The sequence below is a fragment of the Melanerpes formicivorus genome, unplaced genomic scaffold, assembly GCF_026170545.1.
Source record: "Melanerpes formicivorus ecotype bairdi unplaced genomic scaffold, bMelFor1.0.p_v2 SCAF_2, whole genome shotgun sequence".
In the NCBI taxonomy this organism is placed as follows: domain Eukaryota; kingdom Metazoa; phylum Chordata; class Aves; order Piciformes; family Picidae; genus Melanerpes; species Melanerpes formicivorus.
This window is the reverse complement of record NW_027142354.1, coordinates 15,099,077-15,115,855: the sequence shown is the minus strand read 5'-3', so window position 1 is coordinate 15,115,855 and position 16,779 is coordinate 15,099,077. Positions and strand designations below refer to the sequence as shown.

Here is a 16,779-nt window from a genome sequence, read left to right as displayed (position 1 = left end):
ACCCACTCTGCATCCAGCCTGTATTTGTGCCTGGGATTGGCTTGACCCAGATGCAGGACCTTGCACTGTGACTTGTTGAACCTCATGCTGCTTGTACTGGCTCACTTCTCAAGCCTGTCTTCTAGATGGCATCCCTTGCCTCAAGTGAGTCCACCACACCACAAAGCTTGTTGTCATCAGGAAGCTTGATGAGGGTGCACTCAATGCCACTGTCCATGTCGCTAACAAAGATGTTAAACGGCACTGCAGCCAGAACAGACCCCTAAGCCAGTTCCTTATCTGCCAAGTGGTCCATCTATCAAGTCCCTGTCTCTCCATCTTAGAGACAAGGACATCATGTGAAATAGTGTCAAATGCCTTGCACAAGTCCAAGTAGATGACATCAGTAGCTCTTCCCATATCTACCAGAGCTGTGACTGTTGTAGAAGGCCACTAGATTTGTCAGGCATGATTTGTCCTTTGTGAAGCCATGTTGCCGGTCACTGATCACCTTGTTATTTTTCATATGTCTTAGCACAGTTCCCTGGAGGTTCTGCTCCACGATCTTACGTGGCACAGATGTGACTGACTGGTCTGTAGTTCCCTGGGTTTTCTTTGCTCCCCTTTTAAAAAGTGGGGATTATATTTTCCCTTTGCCAGACTGCCATGAGGATTTTGTGTCCTAGATGACTGGAGGTAAGAAACGATGCCCTTGACTCTAGGTCACTGCTCTGAAGGCAGGTCACCAAGTCACTGACCTAGTGTATACCCAGCATTGTTTACAGTGATTTAGTTGGTAGAGTTACGGAATCGTACAATGCATTGAGTTGGAAGGGACCCTTGAAGGGCATCTTGTCCAACTCCTCTGCAGTAGCAGGGACATCTTTAAATAGACCGAATCGCTCAGGCCCTCATCAAGCTTGACACTGAATGTCTCCAGGGATGGGGCCTCCACCACCTTTCTGGGTAATCTGTTCCAGTATTTCACTACCTTTATTGTGAAGAACTTCTCCTTTTTGTCCAGCCTAAAGCTACCCTGCTCTAGTTTAAAACCATTGTCCCTTGGTCTGTCGCTACATATCCTTGTAGATGGTTCCTCACCAGCTTTATTAAAATGCTGCTCTAAGTTCTCCCTGGAGCCTTCTCTTCTCCAGGCTGAACAACCCCAACTTTCTCAGCCTGTCTTTGTAGGAGAGGTGCTTCAGACCTCTGATTATCTTTGTTGACCCACTACAGCAGGTCCATGTTCTTCCTGTGTTGAGGACTCCAGAGCTGGACATAGTACTCCAAGTGAGGTCTCACCAGAGCAGAGTAGAGGGGCAGAATCATCTCTCTTGACCTGTGGGCCATGCTTCTTCTGATGTAGCCCAGGATACAGTTTGCCTTCTGAGCTACAAGTGCACATTGTTTGCTCATGTACATCTTCTTGTCCGCCAGTACCCCCAAGTCCTTTTGTGCAGGGCTGCTCTTGATCTCATTATGCCTCCATTGATCTCATTAGGCCTATATTGGCACTGAGGATTTCCCCAACCCAAGCACAGGACTGCAAGGCACTTTGCTTTATTGAACCTCATGAAATTCACCAGAGCGTCTCTGCAGCCTGTCCAGGTCTACTAGCAGAATTGTACCTGAGATTATGTCCATGCTCACTAGCCTATCTGGTTTAAAGCTCATATGACAGAAGAATATCAGCTTGTTCTCTTGTTCTGCTGTTTAACAGTTCCATTTGGGTTTATACTTGTATAAACTTGTAAAAGGAAACACATTTTACCTGTGTTTTGTTGGTTGTGTTAGTTGTCAATTTGCTTTTATTTTCACTTTTGCAGGCAAGTAAGTATTGTAGTTAGAGTAAACCCCTTCATTGCTTTTTGTTTCCCAGGAGCTTATTGAACATGTTAAGCTCCTGAAGCTGTTAGTCTGTTCCATCAAGCTTCCCTGATGTCCAGTAGCAGCACTGGATGGGGTCACAGGTTGTGGCAATTCATTCAAGCTCTGCAGACCAGGCAGTGCTGTGAGTTGTACAAGCTGAGGCACAGAAAGTTGCATACAAGCTACCCATGGCACTCTTATCAAATATAAATGCTAGAATTATTACCATGATTGGCCAAGTGCAGGTTAGTTAGCTGGTAAATGCACACTGATTGGTTTTTTTTTCATTTTCCAACCATGTCAGCTCTAGAGTTTGTGTGTGTCACTGCACTGCTATGGAGAGAGGCTGAAGAACTGTCTGGTACATAAAGCTTGTTCTTTGGATAAACCAGAAAAGCTTATCAAGGAAATGTGGAAGAATTTTGACAAGGTGCTCGCTGTTGTTTAAAAGGTGGAGAGACACCTCTTGGAAGAAGTCACTGTATCCAGTCATCCTTGATTGTTGAATTTCCTAATAGCTGTGATGTTGCAGCCTGTTGGGTTCTGCAGACCAGCAACCTGAACTTTATGGGACCTGTAATAAGTAAAACTTTGAAAGACTAGTAAAACTCAAATGCTAGTTGCACTTCTCATCCATATTGTTTGAGACATGCAATGTGTTCTAGTTCTCCTTTGCCTGCTAAGTATTTGATGCAACAGAAGCCTACATTTGTGTTAGCAGTGAAGCAGTCTGTGGTGTCTTCTCAGTGTATCATGTTGTATTTTCATGCTTTGGGAGCATTACAAGCTGGCTGAATGTAGATAAGACTGGCAATCTGAAGCCGTTATCACATTTTTCTTCGAAATAAAGACATTTCTGTGGCTAAAAGAACAGAATAAAAATTTTCCATGTCTTCTCATGAAAGTTCAAAAAACTGCAAACTTTTCCTGCTGTCCCCACCCACATTGTTTTATGTGCAGTGTGTATGAAAACTTCCCTCTGTGCCTCTTCTATAAGTCACTGTCTTCTAGAGTACAGCTTCTGCAGACTAGTTTATGGACTTCAGGATTGTATTAAAAGAAAAACCAAAACAAAAAACTTCTCCCATCGCCAACAAGATTTTAGGAAATCTTTTGCCCCCTGATAATCCAATAAACTTTGGATGGTTTCTAAGAGAACCCTGGGGACTTTTTCTGAATCCTTCCTCTTTTACACCCTATTGGCCATTGTACTTCATTCATTAAAAAAACAAAAAAAAGGAAGAAGGTCCTTTGGTGTGCTAGATGGGCAGGTGCCATTGGCAGTTTGTCAGATTATGACTTATCATAATGGCATTGACACCATTGTGTTAAAACCAGGAAAATGGAGGAGGACTGCGGCTTACTGTTGTAGAGCTCATTAAAATCAACAAAAGTCTTTCCATCTGTCTCTTAGTGAGCAATGCTTGTAATCTTTTTGTAAGGTGCAACAAGGCAAATACTGCTTATTTTTCTTTTGCTATTGCAAGACAATCAGAACTAAGATAAAAATGCTGAACAACAGTAGCAGGCAGCCCTGTGCCGATGCCCTGATACTTCCACCGTGGGTCACCCTATGGGATGTGCAGAAGGAGTGACTGGTGGTGGTACTGGGCTCCTGGGCTTCACCCATTCCACATCTTCCCCTTGTCCTCCCCCTGTCTGCTTTTATGGCATGCCAATATGCTGCCACCAATAGGTTTGTTAGTGAGAGGCTGGAATGTGCAGGATAAATTGGGAGTGATAAAGTATAGTAGGCATTTAGGAATTGAACATGGCTGAGACCTTTTAGATTTACATTAATTTATGGGTTACTGCAGTATACATAAAAAGCATAAATGCACTCTGTGTTTAAAAGACATTAAATGGTTAAGTTCAGAATTCCTTGTGTGCTGAGCGTAGTCTAGATGGTTTATAGCCGTAAGTGTGCAAAAGATTTACTTACAGAATTGATTTATATGTTCATTTATGTACTTGAATATTGAGAACAGGCAAGGAATTAGCAGTGTTGCATGAGCTGTGCTAGCACATTTTTCACCTTATATGGAAAATTGCCTGCCACTTATCAAGCAGGGTCAGATTTGCTGTTATTGTCACATTCCTTAAAGTTGGAAGAAATCACATTTCTCTGACTAAAGAATCGACTTGTGAGCTTATGGTTTTGTAGTTTAAATGCTGGGTTAGTTTCCACACCCTCCCCCCCCCCATCCAGGAACTGTTGGGATGGGCAGCGTTTCCTCAGAAAAATAGCCGTGCGCAAATTTTCACTGCCGCTGCCGCGTTGCAGAATTCATTCCTTAGCTTGGTTGGGGAAACTTAGATGCTAGAAAGGGAAAACATGTTTCTTTGTGGAGTCATCCAGAGTTCCTCCAGTATGGTTCTTCTGGTCTTGAAAAATGCAACAGGGAGCAAGGTCTTGGGGTACAGAGGGAAAGGTGTGCAAATCATGTGTCCATGGTATTTAAGGGAGGAGCACTCACTACGTTGTGCCTGTTTCTGCTAGAGTGGCTCGAGTTTGAAGCAGCTATTTTGTGGGCTTGTTAAAACAGTGACTGACAGCTGTTGACTGTGAAGTCATTGATCTGCTATGGAAATGGCTATGTCAAAAAAGTCATCCTCTGGGGTTAAATAAGTGGAAAATGTGGCTGTGAAGATGAGTTGCTTGTTTAGTTGCTAATACATCAGATTAGAGACGCTAGATAAACACCTGAGAAACACCTGAAAGATGAAGAAGGTGATGATTATAGAATTTCCTTTTGTGATAGTGTAAAAGTACAGTGCAGAGGTGTAAATGAAGGCTATGTTCACTTAAGTACATTAATTTGGAAGGTGGGATATCATTGTCAGGGCTGACTTAGTTAAGTCTTTCAAATCAAAAAAAGAAGTGCTTTCTGTCTGAAATATTTCTGTGACTGTGACATACAGTAGGGCAGTAAGTCCTGCACTCTGTCCAGCAGTAGGCTGCTGCTGCTTGGGCTTTGGGTGTGTAAATCATTGTATATTTTTAGAGTGGTTGCTCCACCACTCTTGTGACTTGAGTTTGTATTACAGTTGTCAAGCTTGTTGTCTGTTGTAGTGCTTGAGAAATAAGACACTTTTAAACGTTAGTGGCTAGGCACAATGGTTAGAAGACCTGGCTTGAAATTGCTGTTGTTGATTTCACTTCTATGCAGATCCAGAAGAGTTAACTAGAAAACGATACTCAGATTTTTCTTGCTCCATAAAGGCAATGTTGGCTGTATTTTTTTGAATAATATGACTGACGGAGGAATTCATGAGCCTAGGAACATTTAAAGCCAACAGAAACAAAAGGGTAGTTTATATGCCTAAATACTTTGAAAAACTAACATTTGAAACATTTATCTAAGTGGTTGTGCTGACTTTTGAGGGGGTAGAGCAAAAGATAGGGGTGTTTATTTTCTATTTGCTTGTTTGTGGTTTTCCCATTCTTCCCATTTTATGACTCACAAGGAAAGAACCAGATCTCTTATCATGTGTGGACGTAAAAGATCTTAAAACTACATATATTTATTTTTAGGACTCCACCCTTGGGCAGTGGATTTTGTGAACAGCTGTTTCAGTAAATTTACATCTATATGGGGAAACTGGCAAATTGAATACCGAGCAACCCATGTTTTTTAAGAAAGCAGTTGCTATTATGGAAGGTAAATGATATCATAAGAAAGCCAAGTAAAAAAACATCGCATTTTTGTTTGCGACTAAGGGAATGATCAGTGCTTTCTGCTGGCTTTTACACCCTGCAATTGGAGATTCTGGCATGCAAATGGTTTAAATAATGCTAGGTTTTGTGACTGGCGCTATATAATACTCAGACTGGGGTGACTTAACTATAGTGTGGGCCAATCCCAAGGTTCTTTCTCAGACAGAACACCCACTGAAATCACATTTAAGTGTTGTCAGTGAAAACTTTGCCAAGGAAATCACTGTGGATTTGACCCCAAAGTTATTACTACTAAATTTCATATGTGAGCCTTTCATTATTGTGTTTTTTAAGAATGGGGTACTTGAATGAATCCTGGAATTCATTATAACTTTTAAGCTCTTACCAGGATATTGGCCTCTTAAGTGACATTTCTAATGAAAAAAAAAAGCTGTCTTGTTTGTTTGTTTGTTTTGATTTTGTTGCTGTTTGTCAAAAAGAGGTAAAAGATACTCTGTGGCGCAGATTTGTTTCAACTCAGGCAAGCAAATCTACTGAGGTGCCTAAATTAGGAGCTTGGTCTTCCAGCCTCTCTTGTGTGCATAGTGGAGAGTGTCAAATCCAGAGGGGATTTTGCTCAATGTCATCTGCTGGCTGTGACTCCCCCTTTCCCCCACCCACCCCATTAGCCTCAGTGTAGTGTAGGCTACACTCAAGTAGGAACACAGTGTGATGTGGCTGGTAGAAAAAGGACCTGCTGTGATTTGTGGTATAAGCTATATGTAATTTGCTTCAAAATTCCTTTGTAGGAGTTACTGGCTTGAATATTTTTATTGTTTTTTTTCTCTTCTCCTTGGATGATGGGGATTGGTGATGGAGCTGTATCCTCCAGTACAGAAAATGTTGTTACATTGTGTTATGACCCTTGACAAGTCTCCAGTCTCTCTTTATCTCTCCTATGTTTTGTGTCCCTTCCTGGACGTTTCATGTCTGATCTCATGAAGTGTTTTGTGAGTCATGATGTGGATGGAAGAATTTCATGATCCACAGAACCTTCAGGCCAGATGTCTGCAGTTCTGGGCTACTTGTGGTAGAATTGACTGAACCAGGTGGTCCCTTCTTTTTCTCAGATCCCATAAGAACACAGAAATCTGGATGTTTCTTTATATTGCTAAAACTTCAGTAATCCCATCTTCATTGTTTAAAATACTGAAATAACCACTAGAAAAAGGGCAGGCCATTATTTTGTATTTCTTTTTTTTAAGCTGTTTTCAAAACCCACCTGGATGCATTGCTGTGTGGACTACCCTAAGTGATCCTGCTTTGGCAGGAGGGTTGGACTTGATGATCTCTTGAGGTCCCTTCCAACCTCTAATATACTGTGATACTGTCATCAATGTGTATAAGTATCTGAGGGGTGGGTGTCAAGTGGATGGGGCCAAACTCTTTTCAGTGGTGCACAGTAGTAAGACAAGGAACAATGGGTTCAAACTTCAACATAGAAGATTTCACCTCAACATGAGGAGAAACTTCTTTGCAGTGAGGGTGACAGAGCACTGGAACAGGCTGCTCTGGGAGGTTGCGGAGTCCCTTTCTCTGGAGACTTTCAAAACCCACCTAGATGCATTCCTATGCAGACTACCCTAAGTGGTCCTGCTTTGGATGGAGAGTTGGACCTGATGATTTCTTGAGGTCCCTTCCAACCTCTAATATACTGTGTTACTGTGATATGTCTTCACATGTGTCCAGTTCTGGGCCCCTCAGTTTAGGAAGGACATTGAGACACTTGAGTGTGTCCAGAGAAGGGCAACAAGGCTGGTGAGAGGCCTTGAGCACAAGCCTTATGAGGAGAGGCTGAGGGAGGCTGGGGTTGTTTAGCCTGGAGAAGAGGAGGCTCAGGGGTGACCTCATTGCTCTCTACAACTACCTGAAAGGTGGTTGCAGCCAGGAAGGGGTTGGTCTCTTCTCCCAGGCAACCAGCACCAGAACAAGGGGACAGAGTCTCAAGCTGTGCCAGGGGAAGTTTAGGCTCAAGGTGAGGAGAAAGTTCTTCACCAAGAGAGTCATTGGTCATTGGAATGGGCTGCCCAGGGAGGTGGTGGAGTCACCGTCCCTGGAGGTGTTCAAGAGGGGATTGGATGTGGCACTTGGTGCCATGGTCTAGTCATGAGGTCTGTGGTGCCAGGTTGAACTCGATGATCTCTGAGGTCTCTTCCAACCTTAGTGATACTGTGATACTGTGATTTCTAACTGCATTGTATGATATTATATAGAGAGGTGGTAGGAGCACCTTTAAGCATGCCTCCCATATTCCAACATACTTTCATCTATGTTTGATTCTTGGCAGCCTGCAGTCATTCATACAAAAAGTTTTCACAGTGTTTTTTTCCTCTTCAGGCTGAAACTTCTTGGAAAAGTTGTTGGCAGAACTCCAACCATTTTTAAAAGAATGCATTAAAGAAAAATAGAGAGGTTTGTCAACTTTATTTAGGCAGACATTCCTTCAAAGAGTTGTTATACCTTCAGGGAGTAGGGGGGGAGTTGGGCTGCTTTTTGCAACCCCATGGAAATTAACCCAGATTTATTAACCTACAAGAGCTGGTAAAAATGGTAATCTGCACATGCTCGTAAGAGTGGATTAGGGAGTTGATGTGATAATATCTTCAAATACTCTTTATAAAACATGCTTCAACCTCACCAGCCTCTGTCTGCCTGGGGAGATGAATATGATGGGTGGTACTGTGCATCTGGCTGGGTAGCTCCACAGTTCTTGTTGCCTCTGTTTTGTTGGGGGGAATGGTATCTGGGCATTTCATAGTCTTCAAAATTTAGTAAAACTTTATAGCTTTCACATTTGCTTCTTCCTATCTCAAGCCCTTTGAAAATATTCAGCTTGCTCAGAAGGCACAAAATACTCCTAGAAAAAGTGCTTTAGGTCTTTGCATTCTCAGTTGTGACCTGTGAAAGGCACTGTGAGCTTTTCTGGAAGGGAGAGTTTATATTTGAGCAGGTGAAGTGGAAAGAGAGAGGGAAGCACTTGCCATCCTCTAGCCCTGGCTACGTTAGTGGATTAAGTAGCTCAGGATTGCAACAAATAGGTAACAGCTTGTTGAGTATAAATATATAGCTTGATTTGACAATCTTTCTCTAACCTGTCCTGCTACTGTGAAGAATATTTTGCCACCCTCTAAGATTTGCATTTGCATTTCGCACACAAAGGGGAATGTTACCATGGATGTCCTAGGAACCTGCAGCAGACGTGATACACCATTTAGCATTTACAGCCTATTCAGGCTGTTAGGATATCCCATAGGGTTTGTTCCTTAGCACCAATATTCTCTGAAAGCATGCTCCCACCAAAAAAAATGCCACTAATTCAAACTTACATAAGTGGAAATATTATCATCAGCATCAACTATATGCTCTTAATTTGGAAAAAAAAAGCCCACCATAAGGGTTGTAGAGGAAACTGAAACAATTCATCAGTTCAAGAACCTAGTTTATAAAATCTTAGTTAAGACTTAATCAGTGTGGTGAATTACAGGTTTGCTTGTCTGGCAGCTGAAGTTAATGGTGGGTGACTTCCAGGGGAGTTTGGGTGCTGAGATTGAAAGAAAGAACTCCAATGTCTCCCTTATATATTTACCTTCATGGGCTAAATTTTTCACAAATGTATTTAGGCAAAAGGACAGAATTTTGGCCTGTATTTCAGGCTAATGTTTTGAAGTAATTTTGAAGCATTTTTCCCTCCAGTTCATTCATAATTAATTCGTTAATTACGAATGTTCAGATGAAAATGCAGAATTCCAACACCAGGCTATTTTCTTGTCTATGACATGAAGTGTGAAAAATTATACAAGGTGAATGTGCTAGAAAAGGGAAAATAAAGTGCTTGGGAAAATAGGAGATAATGCAGTGTATTCTAAAGCACTTCGTGGAGCATGGTATCTGTAAAATGTAGATCTCTTAAGTGTTCAATTTGGTATCTCCTACTAAATGTGGGCAGTGATCTGTTGATAATATTGCTAGCTTTTTGGAATGAGGCTCACCTTTGTGCAGCTGGGTTTGGCATTTTGTCATCTTCATGGAGATTTTCACAGAAATTATCTCTTTTTCTGCAAAAGCTGTTTGGTTTTTTTTTTTGTTTTCTCTTTTTTTTTCCCTTTCCCCCTCTCCCCACTTCCCCTAGTCCTGAATGGTAGCATAATTTGTGGGTCTTTCCTGGGATATTCAGCCTGAGCTTTGACAGAGAATAATGCTGCTGTTGCTTTAAGCCCACAGCCTTGCTTTATATAGATATGGCCTGGTTTATAGTGCTGCTTTAAATACACAATAGGAGAGTTCATCTCCTTTTCAGAAAAGGTTTATGACTGATCTCTGCCTGGCTAGGAATGTTTATTTTCTTAAGTTGCTTCACTGCAAAAATGTTTTGATATTCAGAATCCTAAGCTGGAGATGGGGCCTCACTTGCTCTCTCGGCAGATCTAATCCCTTCACCACTAGAAAGCTGTGGTTTTGTGATGAACCTTGTATTGATCAGGCTCAGTTCTGGTATTTCTGTGTCCCTTCCCAATCAGTCACCTTCTTTTTAGATCTGCATTATTCTATAGGTCTTGGCAAGAGCATCAGAAACCTCAGTAAGATCTAGTTATTGGTCCCAGTCCTTTTCAATAACACAGGCTTATTTCCTTTCTCCCTAACTTGTTGATGATGAAAAAACTTTGACATTAACAATCATAGAAAAAGTGTTTCCACCAGCAGGCATATTGACAACAAAGAAGAGATTCACAACAGATTGATTCTGGATGCTCTTTAAATGGCATGCTGATACAGGATCAGCTTTCTTACTTGATTTCTGCTGATGCCATGTATTGATTATGTACTGAGTTTACAGAAGCCTGTGGTGTGTCTGGTGTGGTCGCTTGTGCTTTAAAAGTGAGTAATACTAAGTATGGAAAGAAGCATACATAGGTGAAGGGATGATCTGAACAATGTCATTTAAGAGGTGGAGGAGAAAGCTCTGCTCCTTCTCCCCTGCCCTGCCTAGCGTGACTATCCAAGTCTGCACCGTGTCTGCCTTCCTAATGCCATGTTCTGCTGACCAGGAGAAGGATTGGGTTTTTGCTGTGCACAGAGCTGACTCACTAACTTTACTTACCACCTTACAGGGGACCTTCCTGGACAAAGGGAGATGGGGCAGGAGGGTTATTTGCTAGAAGTCTCCTGGGGGTCAACTGTTCTGTCTCTAGACCTGTGGGAAGGAGAGGACCTCCCTGTTGGTCACAGAGCAGTGGGCAAGGAGAAGGTCATGCCATGGGGGTGCTTTCTGTTCCTGTGTAGAGACCAGATGTGGATTTTCATGGAAAGAGAAAAGTTAGTCAGTCCTTGCTGTTCAGAGTATCAGCAGACAGGATTGTGACTCTAAGGGCAGGTGAAGCATGAGCTTTAACAGACTAAGAGCAGCATGAGTTGTGAGGTGTACATACAGTCAAGAAAGGCTGTTTTTCAAGGGTAGAAGACTTATGATCTGACTGTAAGCCAGCCTGTGGCAGGAGAAGTTTTGCTGAGAGATTAAAAAGGAGTGAGGAAAGCTTTAAATAAGGTTTTCTTTTTGATTGTCTTCCTAGGTGGCACCCCAAAACCACTCACTGAATGGGAGTATTTCCAGTTTCAGTTGTGGTGTGTACTAACATTATGCATTCCCATTGCTTGTCTGAACCAACTAATTCATTACTGCAGTTCTTTGGCAGGGATTTGGAAGTGTGTATTGAACCTCCAGACCAGGTTAATTTATTTCATAAAATTAGATAGATTGCTGTGAAATCAAAGGCAAGAAAACATGAGACTTCCCGAAGAATAAAATAAAAGGTACCTCAGAAGTTTTACACTGAAATTTTGGGGCTTTGTTGCTGTTATCTTGTGAGTTTCTGCCTTATTTATTTATTTGTGTGTTTGTTTATTTTCAGTTGAATAAAGAGGAAAGCAGTTTAATGCAGATCCAATTGATGCACATTTCTCTGGGGTGGAATGATGTCTGTTTAGTCACACCTTCTCCAGAATAACTCAAGTGGATAAATCAATGATCATCTTTCTAAATAATCTGCTGAGTACTGAGTTAGAGGCTTTAGATCACGATCATTAGTTTTGTGTAGAGTCATTGAATCAAAGGTAAGTAAGTAAATGTTAACAAGATTTCCTTCTTCTCATAGGATCAGTCAAAGGTTAGGAAAAAGATCAGCACTTTTGTTCATGTGCTGCCTCTGAAATGAAAATCAATAAAAGAAAAAAATATTTTCAAGTGCTTTCAGAAATATATGCTGAAAGTAGCAAGAAAGGGGGGGAAAGAAATGCCTTGGATGATATCAGACAGATACCTGCTTGGCTCAGTTCTGCATCTGACAGAGCACTTAGGGTAGATCCTGAAGTTCTGCTCAGGAATGTGAAGTTTCCTGAAACCAAACATCTAGGCACAGACGAGTAAAATCCAGCTCCCTTTGTGCAGTCAGCTTCTGCCTTGGGGGCTGAGCTGCACACTGACACAGCAGACACACACCAGTAAATGGTCCTTTCCGGCAAACCTGAGGATTTACTGCCTGTGAGCAGCTCTGATGCTTGCTGTGTCACTGGACAGTCTGCACAGGAATTGTGCTTCAGCTTATACAGACTATAGCCTATATTCAGCACATTGGCACATTTAGAGTTGTTCAATCTGACTGAAAAAAAATATGGGATTTTTCTTCTTTTTTCTGTAAGCTAGAGCAGCTTTCAGTAGTGTCACATTTTACCTGCAGGTTATTCCCAAGTTTCTCCAGGGGAAAGGGGAGGGGCAGAAAGCCTGGAAAACCACATGCAGTGCACTGATTCACTTACAGGAAGTTACAAGAGCTGCTAAAGGCTATTGGCTGGTTGTTGTTGAATATAGATTGCACAGAAGTTGTTATAATCTTTCTACTGTGTGATGATTGAGAGGTCAAGGTTTAGATGCATACACAGTTGAGAGCTGTTTGCAGTGCTCTTTATAGGAGGGCACTGTGCTGTCATTAGTTTGTCTACAAATGGCTAACCCTCCAGGGGAATCACATGAACTGTCACCTCTCTGCTTCCTTCTCGCCAGACCTGTTGAGGTTTGGAAGTACCTCATACCTTCCTTATGACAGGAGATGAATGATAACTGAAACTAATGGAAGTGTTTATAGTGTTGTATTCATGAATTGCTCAGCATCTGGTCATTGTACACTGGCTTTGACCAGGGGCTATAGTTTGTCCTGGAGATGTCTGGCAATCCAGCAAAAACCCTTAAACAATAGTTTGTTTGCTCCCTGCTCGTGCAGATGGCACATACCCTGAGTTTGTACAGCCCTACCCAGATAGCAATTGAGGAACTACTTCTGTGGCCTGAATGTTGCTATTCATTGTATAATGTAATACAGTCTTCCTTTACAGTAGAGCTGGAAGGAGCCATGGTATCTTTGTGCTACTATCTTCACTACCATCCTGGCTAGCCACTTGCTGGTGTTTATTTTGTGCAGCTATGGGGAAGCAAGTACCGCAGAGCTGGCAGGACCTTGCTGAGAAGTTTGTATTCACAATGGCAAAATTCCTTCAACATTTGATGAACTGTTTGTGGGAGATCATCATGACCTTCCTGAGCAGTAACTTGCTAGGAGTGTTGGAAGCACTTTGGAAAATCTGACTGGTTTCCCTGGCCAGGAGGTTTTCTTCAAACAGAGCAGGAACATCATCCTTTGTAAGTCTCTGATTAAGACCTGACTGCTAGGGAGTTCTTACGTTACTTTGGCTTAAATTGGTCCTTTTTATATCAAAAGTAGTACTCCATCTGCCTGCTATAAACATTGAACTCTCATTTCTGCTCATTCTTCCCCAGATTGAAACATTTTAGCTGTACATTTGTAAATCTGAGTGACTGAGTGTTAGCACTGTGAGGTCACCATGGCTATAATTAACCAACAGCCAGCTGTGTTTCCCCTATAGTTGTGGGCCAGCAAAATCCAGTGAAGTCAGGCTTGCTCATGAGGCTAGAATTTAACTCTACATTGTTGAAATTACATGTATGTACTGACATGAGTCTTGCATTTAGCATCATGCTAAGTTCACTCCATGACTACCAAGTCATCAGCAAGAAAAGCTCCATCTGTGAAGAGCTAGAAATGTGGTTCTATCAGGAAAGGGAAAATGCTTGAGCAGCTCTCTGCAGTGACCTGGAACATAAGAAGAAAAAGTACACTTCTAAATTCAGGCATTTTGAAATCACATGGGTGAGAGCAAGCTACTGTCCAAGTCTTTCGAGTCTTAGTTGCTGGTGTTCAGGAGCTAGCTACCATGGTGAGGGAAGATCTATGTCTCTTTGAGGAGTGGATCCATGCTGTGCTGTTGTGTAGGAAAAGTAAGAATGACAAACAATGCATCAGGCACAGTAGCAGCACCTTTGCAATAGAAGTAGCAGGGAGCTGTGCAATAGAAGGGACATGTGATACATGGGTCATGGTGGTAGTATCTTAATGCCATCATTGTGTCACTTGCAGCCCTACCCTGTAATGTTTGGCTCTGTGTCTCTCAGAGTGAAGATAAAGAGGGTTGTGGTGGTCTGTGCTGTAAATGGTCAGTGTAGATAGATACCTTTCCCAACCAGCAAAGCGAGTATCTGTTTTGTATTTTGTATCACAAAGGTTTTATGGTAGCAACTAAGAAACGTATCACGCATTTCTTCTTGGGTGTAACTTGTAGCCTCATACTGCTCTTTGCATCCCTAGTCCATTGTTATTTTGTCTCTTTTGAATGATAGTTTTACAGTTTGTATTATTTGCTATTTTGTTTGCATTTTTATCACAGAATGGCCTGGATTGGAAGGGACCTCAAAGGTCGTCTAGTTCCCAACCCCCCAGCCATGGCCAATGGCAGCTTCTATGAGAATAGGTTGTTCAAGGCCTCATCCAACCTGGCCTTCAACACCTCCCTAATAAGCAACCTGTTTTAGTGTCTCACCACCCTTACTGTAAAGAATTTCTTTCTAATAGCTAGTCTAAATCTACCCTCCTCAAGCTTAAATCCATTCTCTCTCATCCTATTACATGCCCTTATAAAAAGTCTCTTCCTGGCTTTCTTGTAGGCACCCTTCAGGCACTGGAAGGCTGCTGTAAGGTCTTCCCAGAGCCTTCTCTTCTTCAGGGTGAACAGCCCCAGCTCTGGTCCCCACAAGGGAGGTGCTGAGGTGCTCTGTCCCTCTCATCAACTTTGTGGCCTTCCTCTGGACCTGCTCCAGCAGTTTGATGTCTTTCTTATGCTGGGGACACCAGAACTTGTTTGCAGTACTCCAGGCGGGGTCTCACGAGAGCAGAGTACAGGCAGAGAATCACCTCCCTTGTCCTGCTGGTGACACTTTCTTTGATGTAGCCCAGGATATGGTTGGCCTTCTTGGCTGTAAGCACACATTACTGACTCATGTTTTGTCAACTGACACCCCCTAGTCTTGAGTTCATGAGTTCCCTCATCCAGCCTATGTCTGTGCTTGGAGTTGCCCTGACCCAGGGCAGGACCTTGCACTTGGCCTGGTTGAACTTCATGAAGTTGGTTTGAGCCCACCTCTCAAGCCTGTCTGAGTCCCTCTGGATGGCATCCCATCCCTCCAATATGGCAACCAAAGCACACAGCTTGGTGTCACTGGCAAACTTGGTGAGGGTGCCCTCAATCCCACCAATCACCTCTTCTTCAATGGGACAGTCTTTGTTTTCAGTGAACTCAGTTTGGGACTTTCCTCCAGTTCCACTGAGTAATCTTAGAGAATGAAAACTTCTGATACTATGTTTCCCTGCTATTATGCCTGACAGCTTTAGTAGGAGGGGTAATCCCTGGTTTCCATTTTACCTGTTTATGTGTAACATTTTATTTGAGAATCTGTTGTGCTGTATACATCACTAGGCTTTTCAGTAAGATCTGCCTTGTGAAGCAAGAGTACAATAAAATTCTTGTGTTAGTTTTAATTCTGTGTTGTGTCAGTTTAAGTGCTGTAAAAATAAGGATATTTTTATGACAAGGTGCTGTGTGCTATGAAGAAGCTGTTGAAAATCAGCCGTGCCAATTTAAACATTACAGAAATATTGCGATACAGTCTGACACTTTGCAGCATGAAAATGACAGACTTTGTAGAGCACAGAGTTCTCCTTGCCAGGTTTTGGAAGCTCGGTTAGACACCATCTTCAGTATATTTGCATTGAACAAGAAGTGTGGCTACGTTTTATGTCTTGCTGTTTTCAGGTGGTGTAGGCAAAGTGGCAGCTAATGTGTCAGTTACTCTGTGTTGATCTGCTCAAAAGCAGTGTCCTGGTTTGGCTGGTGCAAAAACACAGTTCCATGGGATACCTTTGTAGCTGATGCAGAGCTTGTTGTTTTACTGAGGTCTCCTTGCTGGGATTTGATAGCCTGTCCAGGCCTGGGACTTGAGGGTCTTTAAATAAGATCAAATCTGAAGGTGCTTATGTGGACTGCAGTTTTGTGGTGCAGATGGTATTAACAATTGGTGTTACCACTGTAGAAAAAAAGGACTGTGGTGATGCTGGCTGATTTCAAGCCACCTTTCCAGGTTGTGCGTTTCTCAAATGTGAGACTGGACAGCTTAACAGAAGGTCAAACCGTGTGTTTGTAATGTGTTGCATTACTGGTTTCTAACTTCCCTTTGTATGTACAAAGAAGTTTTTAGTGGCTGTTCATGAGTGGTCCACACAGAACGCCTAAGTGAGGTATGAGCTGAGTGGAGATGTTTCTAGCTGGTGCGTTTGTTGTGTGGGGTTCTTTTTGCACAGTAATTGTTAGCTTTGTGTGGGAGAGGTTAATAATTTAGTTGGCAGTGGTTCAGAGCAACACTTATTTCTAATGTATCTAGAGATACACAAGTTAAAAAAGGATTTATTTTTAAATTTGTTTTTCAGATTGTCAGTGCTATGAAAATAGAGACTTCCAGCAAAAGATTCTTCAGCTCATGAAGTGGTAAGGACAGCATTAAGGATGCAGAGGGAAACAAGGCATGCAGAGAGCAAATGAATTATGCAAGGTTGGTTTGTTTTCTCTATTGTTGGTTTGTTTCTGAATGTATCAAGTGTATTATGAAGCAGTTATAGGCCAAGGTCCAGATACTGCCAGCTTCAAGTTTTCTTTGGTCTCAATGTCTTAATGTTTTGAATTCGCTGAGTGCCTTCAAGGTTTTAGAATCAACCAATAGCAACACCAGCACTGGGGACATTTAGGCTATCTTGGGGCAC

General features: G+C 42.2%; 1 protein-coding gene across 1 annotated transcript in view; it reads left to right on the top strand.

Annotated features, from left to right (window-relative positions):
* The window catches only part of SCAF8 (SR-related CTD associated factor 8), a 166,714-nt gene extending 150,199 nt beyond the window's left edge, over positions 1–16,515 (top strand). Inside the window, exon 21 of the mRNA XM_068151492.1 lies at positions 16,450–16,515. The gene's annotated coding sequence lies outside the window, so the exon portion shown is untranslated. The remainder of the gene's footprint in view (positions 1–16,449) is intronic.
* Positions 16,516–16,779: the final 264 nt, after the last annotated feature.